The sequence below is a fragment of the Leptonychotes weddellii genome, chromosome 5 (assembly GCF_054177405.1).
Source record: "Leptonychotes weddellii isolate Sample4059 chromosome 5, ASM5417740v2, whole genome shotgun sequence".
NCBI lineage: Eukaryota > Metazoa > Chordata > Mammalia > Carnivora > Phocidae > Leptonychotes > Leptonychotes weddellii.
The window spans coordinates 70,391,665-70,411,572 of NC_138373.1; the positions used below are offsets into that span (position 1 = coordinate 70,391,665).

Consider the following 19,908-nt stretch of genomic DNA (forward strand, 5'->3'; position numbering starts at 1 on the left):
TCCCACAACTCATCTGCAGCCTCCCCAACTCCTTCCTTCCATCCCACCCCACTGGAAGCTATGACCCCACTTCTAACTCATGGGTTCCTCCGTCCCTGCCCTGGCTCCGTTGCTTCCAGCATTTTCAGCACAATGGATGCCTTCCACCTTTCTTGGCGACCGAGACAACACTCCCTCCCTTTTCTATGCCCCTTTTGCTGGAAGTTACATCTCCCTTGCCTTTGCTGCTCCCTTCCTTCACCCATCCCTCAAATGTGTCTATTCCTGGGGCTTCTGTCCTCCCCTCCATTACATCTCTCCCTTCACCTAGGTGATGTCAGCAGCTTCCCTGGCTTCACCCACCTACATGCTGAAGATTCCCAAATATTTTTTTAAAGATTTATTTATTTGCGAGAGAGAGAGTGTGTGCGCACACAAGCGTGAAAGGCAGAGGGAAAAGGGGAGAGAAATCTCAAGCGGACTCCAAGCTGAGCTCAGAACCCAACGTGGGGCTGGATCTCAACCCTGAGATCATGACCTGAGCCAAAACCAAGAGTTGGACGCTTAACTGACTGCACCACCCAGGTGTCCCTGAAGATTCCCAAATATAAGCATCTGGAGCTCACATCTCTCCTCTGAGCATGGAATGGGACTGATTCCCACCTGGATACCCTTACTTACTAAGGTGCCTTTCCTACATCCACCCCCATTTCTGAGAATCCATTCCCACCTCCCCCATGGAAGGGATACATCCAGGTAACCTTATTTGTACCAGAGAACCCTGACACTTTCCTTAAGCCTGTTCTACCTCTGCCCCCAGGCACAGTGATGAGAATACCAATATTACAGCTGATTGGAGCAGACGTAGACATCTGAGTCTCTCTTTTGAAAACTGAGTTCAGAGACAGAGTGACTGAAATTGGAAGCTGGGAAACACTTGTTCTTAGAATAGCTGCTGGCATGGCATGAGCCCTCAGTAACTGCTGGCCATCACTGTTGCGTCTTCTTGCCCCTCTGAGTATAGCCATATGCCTTCTACAGTCGTCTAATCGGGAAGCTTGGGAGTTGTGTTTTTCATTCTTTACCCCCTCATTATGCATATCAGTCAATCATAAAGCAGCTTCCCAACTGGCCCATTGCCTCCAAGCTATGCCCCAGTCATTCTCCACACGTAGCCAGAGTATTCCTTCTGTGATAGAAACCTCACAGAGTCATTGTCTCACAGTTCAAACCCCCCATGCAGGCACATGAGCCCCGCTGTGACCCAGCCCTGATGCCTGCTCAGCTCTATTCTTGCCATCCCTCTCCTCTCCCTAGACCCTACAGCCAGAAGTGCAGTTTCCTACGTTCTCTGCTTTCTTTCAACTGTGGACCTTTGCACGTTTTTTTGCTTTGTTTTGTTTTGCTGCTTGGAACATTCTTTCTCCATCCTGTTTTGGCTGTGTAATTCTTGACCATCCTTCCAGTTATGTCCTTAACTGTCACTTCCTTGGGGAACTTCTCCCCAGTGTTGCCAGTCATGGACCCACATGGCAGCCTTCCTTCACTTGGTTATATCACCCACCACAGTCTGTTAGAGTTCTCTCTGGATTGGTCTGACTCAACCTAGACTGGAAGGCACTTGAGAGAAATCCATCACTGCATGACATGGCCCTAGCTTAAGATCTGGCACATAAAAGTGGTTGAGTGAGGGGCACCTGGGTGGCTCAGTCGGTTGAGCATCCGACTCTTGTCTTTGTCTCAGGCCATGATCTCAGGGTTGTGGTATCGAGCCCTACATTGGGCTCCGTGGTGAGTGTGGATACTACTTGGGGTTCTTTCTCTCCCTCTCCCTCTGCCCCTTCCCTCCCACACCCTTCTCTCTCCCTCTCTAAAAAAAAAAAAAAAAAGTTATTGAAGGAATTAATGTTTGTTAATGCCTTGTAGGTATTTACCACTTTTATCACTTTTATATGCACTGAAGAGTCAGAGATTAAAAATAACATGCCTGCATAAAAGAACTTGGTGTAGACCAACAAAGTAACTAAGTATGATGAAATGTCATCAATACCATACAAAAGTATGACATGGCCAAGTCGGGAACAGGCACAAAGGAAGATGTGATCAATTCTATCATCTCGAATGATGCTTAAGAGACTCCGTTTCCTTTCTTTCTTTAACTTTTCGTTTTGAAATAATCTCGGACTCACAGAAGTGACAAAAAGAGTATGGAGTTCCCTTCTACCTTTCATCCAGAGTTCTCAACTATTAATAACTTAAATAACTACAGTCCAATGGTCAGAACCAGGAAATGTACATTGATACAACTCTATCATCTAATCACAGACCTATTCAAACTTCACCAGTTTGTTTCACTAATGTCTTTCTTTGGCTCCAGGAGCCAATCCTAGATCCTACCTTGCATTTATTTGCATTTAGTTGTCATGTCTCCATAATCTCCTTTATTTTTTTAAAATATTTTATTTATTTATATGACAGAGAGAGACACAGTGAGAGAGGGAACACAAGCAGGGGGAGTGGGAAAGGGAGAAGCAGGCTTCCTGCCGAGCAGGGAGCCCGATGTGGGGCTCGATCCCAGGACCCTGGGATCATGACCTGAGCTGAAGGCAGACGACGCTTAACGACTGAGCCACCCAGGTGCCCCTCTCCTTTATTTTTTTAAGATTTTATTTATTTATTTGAGAGCACGCGGCGAGTGCCGGGAGGCAGTGCTGAGGGGAGGGGCAGAGGGAAAGAGAGAAGCAGGCTCTCTGCAGATCATGACCTGAGCCGAAGGCAGCGGCTTAACCAACCGAGTCACCAGGCATCCACCATAATCTCCTTTAATTGGTATAGTTCCTTAGTCTTTCCCTTTTTTTAGTTTCATGACCTTGACACTTCTGAAAAGTATTGGCTGGTTATTTTGTAGAATGTCCTGTTTGGATTTGTCTGATGTTTCCTTATGATTAGATTGAGGTTACGTATTTTTGGCAAGACTAACACAGATATGATGCTGTATTCTTCTTAATGCATCATATCAGGAGCTCCGTGATGTCAATATTTCTCATTACTGGTGATGTCAACTTCAACCATTTGGTTAAGGTGGTGTCTGCTAGGTTTCTCCACTGTAAATTTATTATTTTTCCTTCATAATTAATAAGCGTCTTGTGAGGAGATGCTTTGAGACTATGCAAATATCCTGTTTTCCATCATATTTGTACCTTGTACTTCTAGTACCCATTGATGATTAATAGCCACCACAGTTTTTAATGTGATGTTGCCAAATCGTGGTTTTCTACTTCTCTCATTCCTCCTATATTTGCTAATTGGAATTCTACTGAGAAAGAGCTGTTATTTTTTTCTATTGATGTATATGTTTATTCAATTATTTAGTTATATTGGCATGGACCCGTGAACATGGAGTAATGAAATAAATGTTAGGTATAGATTATAATCAGTAGAATTGAGTAGGATAAATGTTCATGGGTTCATACTGAGATAAATAAATAATGAATAAATAAATACATAAATTCATTCCCACCATGAATTTCTCTGGGACACATTAAAGTCCAATGGTCATATCATCTTGCTGAGTGAAGTTCAAAAAATTAAAATCTAAAAATCACATAAAATGTGCAAAATGTGTCAGATATTTTTAAAAGTAATAGAATAAGTATCTAGTTAATGAAATAAATATTTCATTATAATTTCACTGCCAATGTTAATATCCTGAATTAGTATATTGTTAGTCCTGCAAGTTTTTGAACTGGATTTAAATTAATCACAGTGTGGGAGCATCTGGTTGGATCAGTTGAGAGAGAACGTGACTCTTGATCTCGGGGTCATGAGTTGGAGCCCCATGTTGGGTGTAGAAATTACTTAAATAAAAAGTAAAAATAAATTAAAAAATGAAATGAGATAAAATTTTTAAAAATCACATAAAGTCCCAAGTCTGAAGTTTTAAAGATTGGATGAATTGAAGCCTCTCCCAGTTTCTGATTCTGCTCAGCTGAGGAAGATCTGAATATGTAGTGGAGTTAGGGTTCCTTCAGCAGCCACAGCCTGCCTGGGCTGTCTCTGGTGGGAATGAGTGGGGTTCCTTCAGCACCTCAGAAATGGTGGTGACCATTTAAGATGAGCCTCATCTTAATAGCATCCAAAGAGCTAACATGGTGAACCCAACAGATTAATGCTATGCCAGCCACACAGTGAACTCCCAGCTCTTGAAAAAGTTATCACAGGCAAGTGTATTCCCTGGGTCTGGCATGCAGTGCTGCAAAGACCATGGGAAAACCCAGAGGACGTGGGGAAGAGACGGAGCAAGAACATCTTCCATTCTGCCAGGATAACAATCAGGGAATGTTAGCCTGGAGTCTGGAGTCCACCTAAACTCAATGGGGTCAAATCTCCCCTTGGGAGGTTCCCTTTGCCACTATGCAGGTGCCATATGGAGTGGGGGACACCATGCATGATCTCTCTTCTCTGAGATGATGGATTTGAGACTTCATTGCCTTCACACTAAGTTTAGCAATTTGCAATCATGGCAGCTCCAGTCAGCAGGTCTTCTTACCTGAGGTACCTTCCTTTCCGAGCTAAAATTGTCAAAACTTCCTAATGTCCATTTTCGGGGGGGCTCTAGCACCTCCTTGAGCATGAGCGCCTCCACCCCTGTTGTGGGCAGACATTTGGGGGAACATCCCACTGAGGGTGTCCATTACCTCCTGCTGTGGAAGTGCTAAGACTTGTGACCTTTCTCCTCAGGAAGACTCCCCCTCCCCATTCCCCATTTGTTCCGAATGGGGGACCACTTTGGCTGAATCCCGAACTAAAGCTGTAGTGATGATTCTGACTCTGCAGGTACTTCTTAAGATACTCCTCAGAGATTTTTAAAAATTGTTCAACCCTTTCGATATCATGTCTTTCTCTCACACCTTTTTCTGCTATGGTGAGATCCTGCACTAGTGTGGTCTTCCTCTGGACTACACCTCCGTTCCTTCAGGAAGGTTCAGCATTATAACAGTTTAACCTGTCTTTTAAGTTGGTTACTTTATTTCAAAACAAAAACAAAAACAAAACTAACCCAACCCTTTCTTTCATTTTCCAATGACTGTTTTCTGAACATAACCCCCCAACTGTTTTTTCTTACGGGATTTCCCATGATGCTATGCAATCCTTAACTCTGGGTCTGTCAAAATCAAGCACTGCTTGGACAAATCTTGCACACCCTCACCTTACTGTGTTGGAAAATCCCACCCAAAGGTCTCCTCCCATCAACCCAGGATTCACTGCTGCCTGGGCTGGTTCTGTCTGTCCTGCCTGGCTACACTTAAGAGCATCTCATTTTTCCTGGGCTTTCTTCGAGAAACCAGATTTCATAAATTTTGCAGATATTCCTCTAGTCTTAGGTGTTTCTTGGGTCATGCAATAAAGTTCATAGAATGATTTCTTTTTAGGACTTTAATCTGATATTTCTGGTTTTTCATTGTAAATTTGTCTGCATGTTGGTAACCATTTTGAATATCTGTCCCATCTTTCGAGGAGTAGTTGCCAATCATTTTTATAATGCATTCTTGCTCTGCCATCCTCCCTGTAGATCTAAGACAGACACTTCTCAAATTTTCCTGGATCCTGGCTGCCCCTGCAAAAGTCATTCCAGTCTGCTCTTTGTAAAAATTTGCTTCTCTTCTTCTGTTGGACTTCACAGAAATCCAAGCACTGTTTCTGTTATGGGCATATCTAAAATATGCCCATTGTTTCAATTTCCCCTTGAAGAACAATTAACCTTGCATTTTCAATAATATAGATCAATTTCTCTACCACAAATTGAGAAGATAGCATTCTTTTCATGATAAAGGACCTCATTTCTTCGCTCTCTCTCTCTCTCTGTCAATAAAATCTGCTATCTTTCTGTAAGGGAGGCCACAATTTGGGTCCCGGACATTTAGAGCCACAGACAGAGTATGTATAAGTAACAAATCTGGAACCACCTTGAAATCCCAGAATGGGCGTTTCCCTTGAACTTGTGGGCAAGTTACAGGAATTTAAAGTCAGTTCCTCTGCAGTCCTCTCTCTTGGTCCTAAAGAACATTCAAAGCAGTATAATAAATAGACAGCATTTAGGGTAGTTTATTTCATTTTGCCTAAAAATACCTGCCACTAACACTCTAAAATGCAAAATTCACTGCTAGTCTGCAAAACCAGAACTTCAGTTTAAGGTCCTGGCCTCTTGGCTTGAAGATCTTGCTGAGGAACACAGTAAAATTGTCCTGTTCCCTAACACCTAAAAAACCTCATGAAATGCTCTCATTTCTCATTAATCAAATCCTTTCTTCTTTCTTAATCCTCCTTAATGCCTCCTCTTAATCAAATCCTTGCTGTTTCTGGTTGCTGAGTCCATCTGAAAGCCACCCCACTTGCTAGGGTCCAGCCTGCCTCTCTATGCTTGTGTAAAACAGCCACTTGCTGGTGACCCACCAAGGTGAGGTCCTCCATGGCCCATTCTTAGTACAGCCTGATGCCACCTGCCCAGGCCACACCTGTTAAAAGCCAATTGTGTTACAAAGCAATGAGAATGAGTGACATACAAGTATACGTGACAATATGGGTGAGCTCATAAATATAAGTTGAGTGGAAGAAGATGGACATAGAGAGGTTCGTACTGTATGATTGTATTTATATAAACTACAAAAGCAAACAGAAACAATTGTTGTGCTGTCAGGAGTCAGAATGGTATTTGGCAGGTAGTAACTGGCATGGGGGTGTTTCTGGGGTACTGGTAATATTCTATTTCTTGATCCAGGGGCTGGTTACATAAGAGTGCTCAGTTTGTAAAAATTCATCACACTGCCCACCTATGATAGGTGTACTTTAATAAAAAGTTCATTAAAAAAAAAAAAAACAATAGCACAGCCATCAGAAACAGCCACATGACATCATGGAAGCACTACTACCAACCGCCAAGGTCAAAACCCTGACTGTCCCGGTTGCAAAAGCCTTGCCTCCTGACCATGCCCAAAGTCCCCATCCACATGTGCCAGGTGTTCCAGAAATGACAGCTGTTATTCATTTTTCAGTGTTCTCTACTCCTTAACGAGATGTTAGGGTTTGGAGGAGTATAGTGGGTTGAACTGTGTCCCCTAAAATGATATGCCCAAATCTTACCCCCAAATATTTATGAAGATGATCTTATTTAGAAATGGAGTCTTTGTAGATGTAATTAAGTTAAAGATCCCGAGATGAGATCATCCCCAATTTATAGTACTCCCTAAACCCAGTGGCAGGTGTCCTTATAAGAAAAAGAAGAGGAAGGTTTGAGACACAGACACGGAGGAAGAGATACAGGGAAGAAGGCCATGTGAAGATGGAGGCAGAGGAATGCTGCCACGAACCAAGGAACACCAGAAGAAACTGGAAGAAGCAAGGAAAGAGTCTCCCCTTGAACCTTCAGAGAGAGTGTGGCCCTGCCAATGCTTTGATTTCAGACTTGTGACCTCCAGAACTGCGAGATAATACATTTCTATTGGTTTAAGCCAATCCGCTTGAAGTGATTTGTTATGGTAGCCTTAGGAAACTAATACCGGGGGCCAAATATAAAACACTCCCTTTTCCCTGCCCTAGTTCTAAACTCAGAGATTAAAAATTACACTCAAACAAACAGAGATCAAAATTCTGTCTTGATTGCTGATAAAGCCATCCTGGATGACATGCCAAATTAGCCTACTTATTAGGCTGAGAATTGAATTTACTCCTCTACACCACAGACCCACCTAGCAGGGGCAGAATCTGCCCTAAAGTACTTACTGTTTAGCCAAGAACAGGAAACATCTCATTTATCCAAAAGGTGTTCAATATTTGTTTAGAGGTGCTAGATGCTTCCTGGGGGAATACAGTAAAGATACTATTTATCAGAGAAAGACAAATATGTAGGATATTACTTATATCTGGAACTTGAAAAAGCCAGACTTAGAGAAATAGAGTGGTGATTACCGGCAACTGGTGGGTGAGGGAAGTGGGGAGATGTTGGTCGAAGACTACAAATTTTCCAGTTACAAGATAAATAATTTCTAAGAATCTAATGTACAGCATGGCAGTAACAGTTAATAATACTGTATTATATACTTGAAAGTTGCTAAGAGAGTAGATCTTAAAAGTTCTCACCACACACACACACACACACACACACACACACACACAGCAATTCTACGACATGATAGAAACTATATGTCAATTATATCTCAGTAAAGCTGGAGGTGGGGGGAGGAGAGATGCTGTCCATCACTCTGAGTAATTCAGCTCTGGCCCCATACCTGCACACCCCTAATCAGGAAGGAGCTGAGTACAAGAGTCCTTTTTTATCCACAGGGGGGTACATTCCAAGCCCCCCAGTGGATGCCTGAAAACACAGATAGTACCAGAGTCCCATATATACTATATTTTTTTTTCCTATATACACAATACCTATGATAAAGTTTAATTTATAAATTAGGCACAGCAAGTGATCCATACCAATAACTAATAGTAAAATAGAATTATAACAATATACGGCAATGAAAGTGATAGGAATGTGGTCTCTCTCTCTGTGTCAAAGTATCTTACTGTACTGTACTTACTCACCCTTCTTCCTCTTGTGATGGTGAGCGAGGAGACAACAGAGACCTGGTGAGACAAGTGAGGTGAATGGCGTAGGCACTGTGCCATGGTGTGAGGCTGTGTCAGGAGGATCATCTGCTTCTGGACAGCGGTTGACCGACGCTGCAGAAAGCACCACTGTGGACAACGGGGAGGCTATTGTCATCAACAAAACCATCCTTGAATGCAGATGTGAGGCTATTAGTTGTCACTCGGGCTTTGATTATGTCCCTTGGGCTTTTACCTACACAAATATCCACCAAGTGTCTTATTCACCACTTATACTACTGTGCCTATGAGGGGTCATTGCTTAAAAAAAAATCTGTTTTGTTATAGGCCAGTGATGTTGTTATGCCAGTTACAGAATGTCGTCCCTTACTGTGGCTTGCCTGGCCTGCCCCGCATCCTGCTCTGCTGTGGAAACCAGTGGCGAGATATTCTCTTTAAGGTGATACAATCCCGTGGTCACTCTGTAGCCCAGAGAACAGGCTGGACATAACTTCCTGTCTGGAAGGCTTACTGTGACAACAAATTTCCCACTCCTAATAGTATCAAAGTAACCAGACCCAAAAAACAGATGTGACAAGTAGCAGGTAAAAGTCCCCTTTGGCCAAGGCCCTCCTAGGGGTCTATCACTCTCCCCAGTGGGTATTCTTGCTACCAGTCATGATGCTCCACCCTGGACCACCCATCCCAGACAGGACTCCATGTTCCAAAATTGTTTTCCCCTCTTTTGACTCCACCCCACTTCTTCTCCCAGCTAAATGTCTGGGCAATGTCTTGGTGACAGTTCATCCCCTCTGAGGGGCCATGTTAATGACAACATGCATTATCTCTCTCAGGGCTATGTGTATTTTGAAAGAAGGCAATTGATGATAGTAAGGCCTGAAGTCAAAGGAATGAAAGTGTAATGTTGCAATTTTAGCCAGCGAGAGTGAATAGAAAGATCCTCTTATAGCCCTCAAATAATGTTGGGTGGGGTAGCACCAATTCGGTCATGCCTGAAACAGGGGCTGTTCAGTGCGTCTGTCACTCACTGTAAGATGTGGAGGTAGGAAGTCCTACTTTCCATCGCTAGGACACATGATGGGATGTAGGAAAGAGAAGACACTACACTAGAAAGGCAGGTGGAGCCCCAGCATGCCATAGTAGGAAATTTGCACTTTCTTCTAGGGGTGACAGGGAGTAGCCTGGCAGATTGGCATTTTAGCCAAACTACTCCACAGTGGTGTGGAGAATGGGTATGGCAGACCCAGCAAGCTCAGTTGGAAAATCATGGTGGGGATGATGTGAGAGATAATGAGGCTTGGAACTAAAGCAAAGTTGGTGTAGATCAAGAGGAGGGGGAGGGTTTAAGAATAGCAGGGAGACAAAAGAAGCAGCCCCAGGGACTGCCATCACTAGTGGCTGGGTGTCTTTTCCCACATCTCTGTCCTCCATTGACTTTCTCTCCATCCACAAATAAAGGCGCTATGTTGCTCCTATGCGTTAAAACTCAGGGGGCATCAAAAAGGGGTACAGTTTGAAAAATTGGTGTCAGTGAAGCCTTTAATCAAAGCACCAGGATGTTCCCCCTCCCCCTTTCTGTTTCATACAGGTTTCTGTTAAGGACAAAACTTGGTCTTAAAAATGGGGTATTTTGGCCAATGATGGGGTGTTCTCAATTCAGATGTATTGTAGAATGGGACTGGACTGAGAGTGATTTCCATTGAATGACCTCTTCCGTCCCACTGTTGCCAAAGGTTGTGTCTCTTCTTAGGGGCGGTCCTGTGAGAGCCAAGCCCAGAGAGCCTCAGCGGGGAATGTGAAAGGTGCCACCTTTATCTTTCATCCACGTGACACACTCATGGCAGGTCCCCTTGTCATTTCTTCTCTATCTATCTATCTAGAATTTAGAAGTGACAATGTTGTCAAAGGGTTCCTCAAATGGAGAAATGACAGTGACCTCTTTCTGACAGAAAGCTGTCTGATTTGGCAGACTGGTGATCCATTGAATATTTTCCACAAATTGAGTGAGATAAATCTGTGCTACCAAGGATCTGATGAAAAGAGATCTAAAGCAAGTGACAAAATAAAAGCATTTTAACTCTAAGACATATTGGCAAAGATATATTGAAGTTAACAAATATTTCTATTTCCTGAAGCTCTCTGAGTTTATCTGGTTGAGCAAGTTGCCTTTAAGTGAAAAGAGTCACAGGTATAATTTACAGTCATTTAACATGTCAGGGTAAAGCCTTCTTAGCTGAATTCCCAGAAATTGAAAGCAATGACATTAGTATCTGAATATCAAATCCACTCATAAGTCAAATGGCTTTTATTTCTTTGTTTTCAACAAATTGGTGGGGGACATAAATTATCAGTTGATAAATCATCAACTGACAAAACAGTTTTGATGACACATCACTATGTGATGTTTTGGCAAATAACTTGGAACTCGTTCGAAGAATTGAGTGACTCTTGTCATAATAAAACTTCTTCCCTTGTCATCTACTCTTTATGTGAACAAAATGTCCATAAAAGTGAAACATCAGAATGGAATTGATGCTGAATCACATAAGTAATATTCATCCACGGACACATGGACTAATTGAGAATAAAATTTTCCAATTAATTGCCAATAAAAGTTTACCATTTATGTAATAATTATAAAAATGTGCATATTGTGTAAAATCTGAGAGAAAATTTCATTTCAACCTATATACATACTTTGGTGGTGGGGAAACATAACAGGGTGACCAATAAAACATATTCAACCATAGTCATGTCCAGATAAAATCCTGTGGGGTCCAAGGAGAAAAGAGAACTAGGTAATGCTTTTGGCCTTTAAGAGCCTAAAAATGTATTTTTTAAACGAATGATGATCTGGGTCAAGTAGCTTGATTCTCTGTGTTAGGTTTTAAAGTGATACAACCAGATATATTTTTAAATGTCAATGAAATGTCAATAGGGCAAGAGTTACAACGTTGACAACTATTTAAAGTTATGATGAGAAATTCTGCATGCTTAAGATGGGTGGTTTTCAAACTTAGGTTGGAAATGATCTTCGCGGGTTGCAAAGGCTGGCGCCTGCTGTCCCTCCAAGGCAGCGCGTCCCCAGGGCTGTCTTCGCCGCGTCCCCCTTGGGCGACCTCCCTGCTCCTTGCTACAGTCCCACGGCTGTCCCCGGGTGCGAGGCAGAACAGCGCCCCCCCACTCCCCCCAGCGGCCTTCTCCTTCCCTCACTTTCACACCCGTTTTCCTCGGCGACGCCCCAGCCGGCTGAGTTGTCACCACGTCCCTGGCCGGCTAACGGACCGCAGAGAAGGCGCCGGAGCCCCGCGCGCTCCAAGCCCTTGGGCGGGGGCGCCCCCTTCCCCGCAGGCGCACCCCCAGCCCGGCCCCCCGCGCGCCCTGCCCCGGCGCCGGGCCCGGCTGAAGGCGGCCAGCCCCACTATTATGTAATCCAGCCCCGCCACGCCAAGCCCGGCCTTCCCGCGCCGCGTGCATTTCCGTCCGCTCTCGCCTTTCATCCGCCGAGGGGCCGGGAGGGAGAGGATGTGACCTCATCCGCGTGGCATCTGAGCCCAGGGGTGCCCCCATGCTCCCACCCAGGCCCCTGTCTGCGTGCGGGAGGGGCGCGCCCACCCCGGGGGCTCAGCTTCGAGGGAGGGGACGCAGCAGTTGTGAGCAAGGGCAGACAGGAGCGGAAATGGACTTGGCTAGACATTCACTTTCTGTAAAACGTTCCCCAAACCGGGCTGCCGTGCACAGAGCTGTACACACAGGCTCACACCCGCACAGCTCCTCCCCCCCAAACACACACACACACACACACACACACACACACACACACCCCTAACTCATTCGGGCCCAGCCACAATCAGGAGGCCTGAATGAAGGCGAAAGCTATCTGGAAGAAAGACAGACGGAAACCCTCGGAATCGCGGAGTCGCCCTGGGAGGATGGGATCCACAGGGTTAGGAGCTGCATCTTCAGAGCTCCCAGGCTCTTCTGGGGCTGGCAGCATGGCCGCCCATGGAAGTACCTCTCTCTTTTCTCTTGCCCCCAAAGCAAACATGCTCTCCCCTCAGATGGTGCCTGGATTTTCTATATATATTGGAGCTTAATTCCTTTGGGGTCTTCAGGGTTTCCAATCTCCGGAATTCTTGGCTTAAATACAAGTACCTTATGGAAGAGTAACATACACAGGTGCGCGCACGCGCGCGCACACACACACACACACACACACACTTCTGAGGGAACACGACAGGAGCAAATGGATGAAGGGGCAAGGCTTAAAAGGAGCAGGGAGGAAGTGTCCCTCTCCCTCTCCAAATCATTCCCCAACCCACAGCACAGAGCTCAGTTGGTACCCTCAGGCGGGGTGCCAGCCCCTAAGCATGGTTTGCAGGGATGGCTGGATGTGCTGCTCCCTCCCCTCAACTCCTTAGAACCCCACCAAAGGTGGGGCTCCCATCTGGGCCACTGAGAGAATGCCCCTGCCTTGTGGGATGCGCACTAACGCCCCACCCCCACCCCACCCCTTCCACCCCGCCAAGCTTGCAGAGACAGCTTTACTCTTAGGTATGCTTCCTGCAAGTTAGTCACCCAACCACAACTAATACAAAATAATGAATACAGCCAAAGTTGCTGATCCCCATCTCAAATGCTTTCCACGTGTCTTTCCGGCACACACACATGCCTACCACCCTGGCCACCATTCACCTCATGGACTCTTACACCCTTCAGGTCTTTATCAAGGAGGCCCCTTCCAACCACGTTATCCAGACTTGCCCCCCACCCCTGGACCCTTGTCTCCTATACTGCCATGCGTATTTCCTTTCAAAAACTTATCTTTATCTGATCTTATGGACTTATTTACTTGTTTATTATCTGAGCAGTATCATCACCTCCACCACTCAGTCCCCAAGAATGTGGGCTCCACAAATGAGGGGCCCTTGGCAGTCTCACTTAGTATTTATACAGCCCCACTATCGGCCTGGCACCCCAGTAGGTACAGATTTGTTGAATCAGTGAAGGAAGGGAGAAACGTTAAGTGTCAGGGATGGCTCGTGCCCTCTGAATCCCGTTATGTGAAAGCATTTCACAATAAATTATTATTTATAATGTATAAACATATATATTAACATATAACATACATATTATATAAAATATACAAAATTATATATACAGATAATATATAAATATACAACATATAATTACCAGGGTTTGCCTTCTGTACCAGACTGTGAGCTACCCGAAGGTGTTCACATTGCCCTCTCTAGAACTCAGCATCTAGCCCAAGAGCCCAACAGAAAATAAGTACTCCAGATCTATTGACCTGTTTTGTTTTCTACACGATGACAAGCAAAACATTGTATTTTACCCAAAAAGAAAGTGATCAATCTTACATGTGTAAAGCTATTAAGAACCTACTAAATTCGTCCATGTCCACTTCATTCCCACAGCTCCAAAAAGTAAGCATGGAATAGCACTATCTCACTTTACAGATGACCAAACTAAGTCTCAAAAGGTTGAGAGATTTGTCCAGGGCAAGCATTGGTAAGAAAGGAGCATGGAAATCTCCAGCAATACTTGGGGAATTGCCTACTTCTTCTTTTAGTGCTATCAGATTTGCTTTACGTATTTGGAAACTCTGTTACCATAAATCCTTCTAACCTATAGAACTAGGGTGGACTCATGCTACCTCCCCTCACAGCTGTCCTTCCAAGCTTTCTAGTGGGGTGGTTTTGGCCTATCCCATAAGACTCAGGGCATATGTCACTTCCTCTTACTACCTTTTCCTGATATCTCGAGCAGAAATCAGCACCTCTGCAACTGTATTCCTATCGTACTTTACATGCACATTGGTCATAGCTCTTAACCCGGAAGAGCTCATGCCCCATCTAAAAGGACAGCCCGTATTCAGCCCCAACATACTGTGGCCATGCAAGAATGGTGGGAGGAGGGGTGTTAATGTATATTCCAATTTTTCAAAAGAATCTGGAAACCTGGACTTTTATGAGAAATTCTCTGATTTTAAATGTTGGCTCAACTTAAAAAAAATATTGTGTGTGCCAAATAAAACGCACCTGTGGGTTTTAATGGGCCAATGGGTAGCCAGTCTGGGAGCACTGGGTTAGAATGTATATAAAGTGTGAGGCCGGACGTGGCTAACAATGAGCAAAAGTGGAGGCTGGAGCATGAGGAAAGTTCTGAAGCCAGCCAAGGAGACCAGAAGGGGTGAAAGACCATTGAAGGGCTTTAATTTATGATCAGGTTTATATGTTAGGAGGACCACTCTGGCTGCAATATGGAGAATCAACGGAAAGGAATCAGCAGTGTTAAGGAGAAAGACCAATGATCATGATAACCCAGGTGAGCCACATGGCTTGGTCTCAGGTGGTGGCACTGGAGGAGGATAGAAATTGAAGCATTTGGAAGATAGTCTGGATCTAGAATCATGGGATTTTCTTTCTGATTGGCTGTGAAGGGTGAGGAAAAAAGAACAGGCAAGAGTGATGTGTAGGCTTCAGCTTAGACAACCGAGTGCGTGTTAGTGTCACTTAGCAAGAGAGAAAACATAAAAGGGGGAGCAGGTTTGGGGGAAAGGTGAGTTCCATTCTGACCATGTTGAATTTAAGTTTCCAGCGATCGCTCCAAATGAAAATTTTAGTGGACAATTGGATTTCAATGAAAGAAATTTGCGTTAAAAAGATAGATTTTGGAGCTACTGTCAGGTCATTATAAAGCCATGAGAGACAGTGTGCAGAGTGAGGGCATTAAAGGGCCCAAGACAGAGCCCATTCTGTGGGCGACTTTGAGGAATTGCACAAAGATCAAAAAAAAAGAAGGAGAAAACCAGTCGAGTGTTGGAGTGTGGTCTCATAGGAACCAGGGAGAGAAGTGTTCCAGGAGCAAGCGGACAGCTGTGTCAGATGTTGTGGAAATGTCAAATAAGAAGAGAACTGGAAAGTGTCCATAGATTAGTGACACGCAAGTGCAGGGTGATCTTGGGGATGAGAGTTTCACTGAGGTGATTGGATGAAACCCAGCTGATAGGACACTCAGGAGTATATGAGACATGAGAAAAAGGGTCCAATGAGTTTAGATATCTCTTTCAAAAATGTTGGCTGTGAAGGGAGAGAGAAAGATATGACCAGAGGAGGGTGTGGGATCAAGAAAAGGTTTTAATACAGAGGAGAGAGTTGAACATATTTTAAAATTTATGAGAAGTATTTAGAGGGGGAGGAAGAAGTTGAAGGAACAAGAGAGAAGAAAAGTCATCAGTAGCCCCAAGGCGGCTAAGAATGCAAGAAAGATAGACTCCTGAGCAAATGGGGAGAGGTCGCTTTAGACCCAAGATGAAAGAAGGAGAGTTGCGGGCTCAGTGTCCATAGTGAGTTCATTTGAGGGCTTCTCCTTTTTCCTTCTCAAGTCAAAGTAAGGGCGGAAGTGGAGGCATTCTGAGAGTCAAGAGAAAGTGACTAATCTTCGGGGACATCTGGAAAGAAATTGAAAGACTTGCCCTAGTTCCCACATTTGGTAAGTTTGGGATTATCTGTGTGTTCTAGGATTCCTCTTTTGTGCAAAGGGCAATTGGATTTCTCCCCAGTGGTCCACAACATTTGTAGTCCTTCCCACACACCTTGCAGAAAACGTTCTGGACTGGGGAACATCCCAGCCCCACCACTCACTAACCTGGACTTAAGAGGTAAAAACACCCGGGCACGAAGGGAGAGGTCGTGTTTGAATACTATATGTTAATGCTTTATCCTGAGTACTCAGCCCCCATCTCTTCCCCTTTGTCCCAATTGCCAACATTCTGCCCAGAACCTTAGTGTTCGTTCAATCTCCAGGTGGGGACCACTCCCACATACTCAATAGAAATTACTTCCCTATTTTCCACGTCCAAATTTTTCATTTCCAAGATTTGGCTCCATTCTGTTAATTCACCCTCTCTCAACAACGTTAGAAAGAGAATAAGGAGACATTCTCCTCTGGCTTCCTCCTTGTGAATCCAGTCAGGCAGCAGGGCCAAGGGGACAGCACAAGAGTCAGGCAACCTGGGGAACCAGGCCCAAGGCCATGTTGCATGCTGAGTGGTGCCAGAGATTCTTCTCTCTTATCTTTCACATTTGAACTTGGACTGATACTTTGTTCTTCAGAGGGCTGGTGAGAACCTGCTGCACAGGTCACATCATTCTCTAGCCTTCAAAAGAGCAACACCTAGAAGATTCTAGATAAATGAACAACTTAACCTGCAGCTCTCTGCCTTGCAGGAAAGACATCTTGGCCGCTCTATCTCTTGCTAAAGTGAAAACTTTCTTTTTTTCAGCCTTTCTCTGTGCACAGAGAAGGCTCCCTTTGGACCTTACCCTGAGTTTAAAGATTTGTCTCACACCTCAGCCTTCTGTTCTCCTATCTATTTGCCCATGATCCCTTTGCATTTTGTTTCAGGCCACCAACAACAATGATACTACCATGTAACAAAATGGAAAAACCTGGATTTTCCAGTATTTCTCTTAGGAAGAAAAAGTATCTTTTGACAAGTGCTTGGGCCTATGGGTAGAACCATGCATAGAACTCTTTGGCACAGGTCAAAGGAAGAATTTGCTATTGTCCATCGCTCAGAACAGATAAAGAGAAAGAAGGAGAGAAGAGAGGAAGTTTCCCCAACCCCAAATCCTCATTAAAAATACCTCACTCAAGGGCCATCTGGGTGGCTCAGTCAGTTAAACGTCTGTCTTCGGCTTGAGTCGTGGTCCCGGGGTCCTGGGATCGAGCCCCGAATTGGGCTCCTTGCTCAGTGGGGAGCCTGCTTCTCCCTCTCTCTCTGCTCCCCTGCTCTTGCTCTCTCGATCGCTGTATCTCTCTCTCTCTATCTCAAGTAAATAAATAAAAAACATTTTAAAAAACTCACTCAAATGGGCGCATGGGTGGCTCAGTTGGTTAAGCGACTGCCTTCGGCTCAGGTCATGATCCTGGAGTCCTGGGATCGAGTCCCGCATCAGGCTCCCTGCTCAGCAGGGAGTCTGCTTCTCCCTCTGACCCTCCTCCATCTCATGCTCTCTGTCTCTCATTCTCTCTGTCTCAAATAAATAAATAAAATCTTTAAAAAAATAAAAAATAAAAAAACTCACTCAAAAAATGTTTGAGTCTGACCGGATATTTTTATGGAAAATACTGAAGGGATAGAGACACTAGGTTGCTAAAGCAGGGAAATATGACCAATATCAAGATTCTAGGGGAAATCATTAGTCACCTATTGCATAATAAGTTACCCTAAAAGGTAGTGGTTTAAAACAGCACATTGTTTTATTATCCCCTGTTTTCTAGGAGTCAGGATGCAGGCATGGCTCAACTGAATCCTCTGTCTCAGAGTCTCTTACAATCAAGCTGTGATCAAGGTGTCGTCTAAAGCTGGGGTATCTCTGCAAGATCCCCTGGAGAAAGTTCCACCTCCAAACTCACACAATTGTTGCCAGTCTTCAGCCCCTCTCTGGTTGTGGACGAGAGGCTGCCCTCAGTTTCTTGCCACATGGGCCTCACCGACGGGGTGACTTCATAAGCGAACACGAACCATGCGGGCCGTGGAGTCTAACAGCAAGGCAGAAGTCACGATCTTTTGTAACCTAGTCAGAGAAGTGACATCCCTTCGTTTTTGCCATGCTCTTATCCATTAAAGGCAAATTACCAGGGCCAGCCCAGGCTCAATGGGAGGCAGTTTATACAAGGGCACAACTACCAAGGGGCAGGGATCCGGGGGGCTACTTTTAGAAGTCCACCTACCACAAATAGGCTCTGGATTTTCACAGGGCTGTGGAACAGGGGTTCATGCCAGGTTTAATCATGTCCTAGAGAGGCAGAGTGGCCCTGGCCGACATTTGACTTTTAAAGAGCCACAACTAATTGACACAACTACGTGCCAGTCGCTATGCTAAGCTCTATACCTGCACTTCTTTTTGAACGTGCAAAATAATGTTACAGATGAAGCGTTTCCACTCTCAAGATTTAAGAAACAAAGTGAAGTTAAGTCATCTGTCCCGTGCTCACAGAGCCAGGAAGTGGCAGAACCTGGATACAAGCACAGACTGATGCCCTTCAAGCTGTATGTGCTTCCTCCACTCAGCCAGCTCCACACTTTAGACTCAGTTTACCTCTGGATACCAAAATCAGGATCAGCGAAGAATGCATCTGACTTTATCCAACAACCAGGGCTTAAATAAGAAAGGCTTAAATAAAAGCTCTTAGGGGCGCCTGGGTGGCTCAGTCGTTAAGCGTCAGCCTTCAGCTCAGGTCGTGATCCCAGGGTCCTGGGATCGAGCCCCTCATCAGGCTCCCTGCTCAGCGGGGAGCCTGCTTCTCCCTCTCCCACTCCCCCTGCTTGTGTTCCCTCTCTTGATGTCTTTCTCTCTGCCAAATAAATACATAAAATCTTAAAAAAAAAAAAAAAAGCTCATAGGACAGGCAGTCCAGGACCCATAGGGTAGTGACCCCCCAATTTCATCCAAGCCCCAAGCTCGTTCTCTTTTAGTTCTACCAACTTCCATGTGGTGAGTGACTGCTGCTCCTCTGGGGTCCCACCCATATCCCAAGCGAGGAAAAAATAGGGCCAAAATCTTCTCCTTTTGTGACTTTTTCTCTTTATTCAGGAAAGAAATCCTCTCCAAGCAGATTTGCACGTTCAGCTCTTTGATTAGAAATGGTATTATCCTGTTCTCGCTAATGGCAAGGGGTACAGGGAGAGCTAGAATTTTAGCTTTCCAACGTTTAATAAAGAAGGGTAAAGAGAGACGCCTGGGTGGCTCAGTGGGTTAAGCATCTGCCTTCAGCTCAGGTCGCGATCCCAGGGTCCTGGGATCAAGTCCCGCATCGGGGTCCTTGCTCAGCGGAAAGCCTGCTTCTCCCTCTGCCTGCCGCTCCCTCTCCTTGTGCTCTCTCTCTCCCTCGCTCTCTCCCTCTAACAAATAAATAAATAAAATCTTAAAAAAAAAAAAAAAAGAAGGGAAAAGAAAACAAGATGACAAACGGGTTGGAGCTAGCCTGTTCATACCCTGTTCCCAGCTTTATACACATTCTATTCATTCCAGATCTCCCTGTCCCCATATTGAGGATGAAGAAATAAGTGCAATTAAGCCTCTTCCCGTCTCCTCTCCTTTTTCCATCTCAAGATTTTTATTACTTATATTATTATTCCTACATCATCAAATTGATAGCATTTACACTCTCTTCTGATACTGTAACTTGCACACATTTTTTTAAAGATTTAATTTATTTTTAGAGGAAGAGAGAGAATGGGGTGAGGGGGTGGAGGGACAGAGGCAGAGGGAGAGAGAGAAT

The 19,908-nt window shown here is 44.7% G+C and overlaps 1 long non-coding RNA gene across 1 annotated transcript in view; it reads right to left on the bottom strand.

Annotated features, from left to right (window-relative positions):
* The window catches only part of LOC145721708 (uncharacterized), a 67,184-nt gene extending 49,833 nt beyond the window's left edge, over nt 1-17,351 (bottom strand). The window contains exons 1-3 of the long non-coding RNA XR_014145560.1: nt 17,268-17,351; nt 8,572-8,724; nt 7,759-7,833 (exon numbers count right to left, since the gene is read on the bottom strand). This is a non-coding gene — a long non-coding RNA (uncharacterized LOC145721708). The remainder of the gene's footprint in view (nt 1-7,758; nt 7,834-8,571; nt 8,725-17,267) is intronic.
* Between the last annotated feature and the right edge of the window lie 2,557 nt (nt 17,352-19,908).